This window comes from Lipotes vexillifer, unplaced genomic scaffold (assembly GCF_000442215.2).
Source record: "Lipotes vexillifer unplaced genomic scaffold, Lipotes_vexillifer_v1.1 scaffold573, whole genome shotgun sequence".
NCBI classification, from domain to species: domain Eukaryota; kingdom Metazoa; phylum Chordata; class Mammalia; order Artiodactyla; family Lipotidae; genus Lipotes; species Lipotes vexillifer.
This window is the reverse complement of record NW_006796432.1, coordinates 1895991-1899619: the sequence shown is the minus strand read 5'-3', so window position 1 is coordinate 1899619 and position 3629 is coordinate 1895991. Positions and strand designations below refer to the sequence as shown.

At 39.4% G+C, this 3629-nt stretch overlaps 1 protein-coding gene across 1 annotated transcript in view; it reads right to left on the bottom strand.

Moving 5' to 3' along the window:
* Positions 1 to 3629, bottom strand: part of NAA25 (N-alpha-acetyltransferase 25, NatB auxiliary subunit) — a 71225-nt gene that overhangs the window by 66858 nt on the left and 738 nt on the right. The window lies entirely within an intron of this gene.

Sequence of the window (3629 nt, the reverse complement as noted above, 5' to 3'; positions counted from 1 at the left end):
CCCCGCTCAGAGCAGCTAGAGAAAAGCCCGCGTGCAACAACGAAGACCCAACGCGGCCAAAAATAAATAAATAGATAAATAATTTTAAAAAATAATAAATAAATTTATATAAAAAAGAACGTTATCTGAATGAAACCATACAGTATCTGATTTTTAAAAAAATTAATGTCTTAAATAATAAAAATAATACATGTCACAGTAAAAAAAAAAAATCCAATAGTTCATACAGGTATAACATGAAAAGAATTATTAGTCTCTTAATCTTGCCCTAGGCTCACACTACCCTCTACTCTATGCATTCTTCTAGGAATGTTCTGTGCGTTAACATCTGTCTTTTTAAGTTTAAAATGTTTTCAGAATTTGAAAGTCCAAGAGCTTTTTAAACGGTCATAATTTCAGAACAGGAGAAAACAGGTTGTGCCAAGTGACTTTTCTACAGAAAGGCAAGATAATCTTCACTCACCAAGATGCCCTGCCCTGCCCGGGCAAAGGACAAGACTCGCTGAGCTAACACGGCACAACAGAAGGCTCAGAATACATACAACATCTGACCGAAGACCTGCGAAGTTTTAATAACGAACTATAACAGAATAATTACCTGGAGTTTGGCCACACATGGGAAGGGAAATGTCCTAACACACCAAAGAAGTGACTATCATTCAGGAAACACAGCTGGGAAATATGTTACACCTGATTCAGGCTACAGCAAAACTGCAAGTCAGGAACCATCAAGGACCTACTGTATAGCACAGCGAACTCTACTCAATATCCTGTGATAATTTACATGAAAAAAGAATCTAAAACAGAGTGAGTATATGTATATGTGTAACTGAATCTCTTTGTTGTACACCTGAAACTAACACAACGTTGTAAATCAACGACACTCCAATAAAATTTTTAAAATAAATATTAAAAAAAAAAGACTGCAAGTCAGTAACACAGATTAGAACAAATGATCTTGTGTCATAAAAGTAAATGTGTGTGTGTGTATTCTAAAGACTATGGACTTTGAAACCTCTATTTTTATTTTGCAATCCCTGCATTGTATAAAAAAATTTTTAATAAATGAATTTTTTATACTTTTTTTATACAGAAATTCTTATTTATTTATCTATCTATTTATTTATTTATGGCTGTGTTGGGGCTGTGCGCAGGCTTTCTCTAGTTGCGGTGAGTGGGGGCTACTCTTTGTTGCGGTGCGCGGGCTTCTCATTGCGGTGGCTTCTCTTGTTGCGGAGCACGGGCTCTAGAGCGCAGGTTCAGTAGTTGTGGCTCACGGGCTCTAGAGTGCAGGCTCAGTAGTTGTGGCGCACGGGCTTAGCTGCTCTGCAGCATGTGGGATCTTCCCAGACCAGGGATTGAACCCATGTCTCCTGCATTGGCAGGCGGATTCTTAACCACTGCGCTACCAGGGAAGTCCCTTATAAAATTTATTAAGTGCCATACCTGACCATCTTCCAACTCTACCCATCCCCTAACCACTAAAAACATTTTAAAACAATAATGGTAGAAGAAAGCACTAGGGCTCACCAAGTCACATGAGGATACAAAATCTGTTCAGAACCACATAGCACAAGAGAATAATTTTGGCAAAAGGAGAAAGAATAATAAAGTAGGTGTTCTGGAAGGTCAAGGTGGTTTTCAAAAACCAAAAATGCACTACCCAAACTTACCAATTTATGAGTAAAGAGAAGCACTCTGAAGATGTTCAACTAATCAACTAGCTATTCCATACCTAGACACCAAAAATAGAATTTCAACCCACCATAATTTCACAATTAATGACCCTGTCCACTTCTATCCTCAACAGTATCAGCAAGAGCTGAGGTCATAGGCAAAGTTTCTAACAGCTGTAAAATCCTAAACCTTGGCAATATAAATAATGCTGCATAAAGATCGTGATGCTGCAGGATCTGAACTCAGTGAAAGGCTGAGTTCTCCAGTGGGAATGCCTACGTTCAAATCCCAGCTCTACAGTTTACTAGCTACAATTCTGAGCAAGTTAATCTCTGGCATTCAGTTTACTACTATGCTCTCAATAATCTTATCTACCTAATAGGACAGTTGGCACACAAATAAGCACTCAGTCAACACTGAGTGTTGTTGAACTTTTGGCTGGTGGGCAAGCACCACCATGCATAAGCATGTTCATCTGTCAGCTAATGAAGGTCTAAATTCAAGAACAATAGTGGTTTAGGGATACTAATAAATTTAAACACAAAAGCAGAGGCTGTCCCAAAGTCTAGAGGTCAAAAGTCAAAAGTGCTGAAGTCAAGGACAGTCTTTCTTTTCCTATTTCTGTCAGTTTATATTAATTGCCTTGGAATTCCTAAAGAAAGTATTTTCTTATCTTCTTCCCATGTAACTATAACAAAAGCTACATAATTCTGGCTTCAGTTTTGAGAATATGATCTATCACATCTGTTTAACATATCCTGATGTTTACCAGCGTGAAACGGACTAGAGGTTTTCCTTATTGGATAGTTTCAAAACATTATTATTTCTAAGTGACTTATGGGACACCAAAGGTATTTTCTTTGGTCCTCAAGAACAATTTTAGAAATCCAATTATTCCTAAAAGTTAAAAAAGAAAAAATCTGCAGGCAGCTGCTGCAGAGAGCTGTAACCAGCCACCAACTGTGAACCCTGGATTCAGTTCTTACCCTCAAGCACCCTTACATACTCTGCCCTTTAAAATGTATACTGGAGGGCATGAGAATATGTAGCCCAGGGAAAATGGAAATCCACCACTCTCCATCTATGTGACCTTTGGCAAGTCAGTGTCTCCAGCTCAAAGTGAGGTGATTTCTAGCACAGTGGTTAAAAGAGTAAGCCTGGGACATTCCATAGGGGTTAAGATCCTAGCTTCATGTTAGCTGAGTGACCTTAGACAAATTACACATCAGTAAAGCCCCAGTTTTCTCATCTGTGGAAAGAAAAGGGGGAGAGAAAGGGAAGTGGGACTGGGGGAAAGTAGCCACCTTCGAAGGATGTGTGAAGATTAAATACTTAAGACCAAGGACAGTGACTGACATAATTAGCAGTCTATACACATTAGCTATTATTATTATTTCGCACCTCACAAGGTTGTTGTTGAAATGAGATGCAAGAGCAAAGCATCATACAAATTACAAAAAGCACTACCAATTGTACCAGAAACATAGTTACCCCTTCCAAAAAAGTTAAATGATCTCAGCTATGGAGAAGAAGCCTCCATTTAGTAACATCCACACTACAAACAAGAGGTCTAATTCTGCAAAAAACACTGAACTTGAAGCCTTCCTCACCATGAACTAAGCTAGACCAAGACCACACAACCATCTAACAGGAAAGGAAATACAAAAGGGACCACTATCCAATTATAGAACAACTCGGTTACTGAAGAGTTATTTCTCCCTGACTCAAGTATGTAATTTTTCATAACCGGGATAGCAGAATGCCATCAAGGTCTTAAAGCCTGAGGGTTGAGGTCAACGGTATGGAAGGGGATCCACTTAGCACGCGGAAGGCAAGCTGCGGAGAAAAACCAGAGAAGCTTCAAAAAGGAAAAGCCCTGCATGCCCCTCGACACGAGCTATTACAGTCGCTTCACCGTTATTTTGGGCCCAAGCCAACCCCCCCCCCCCCCC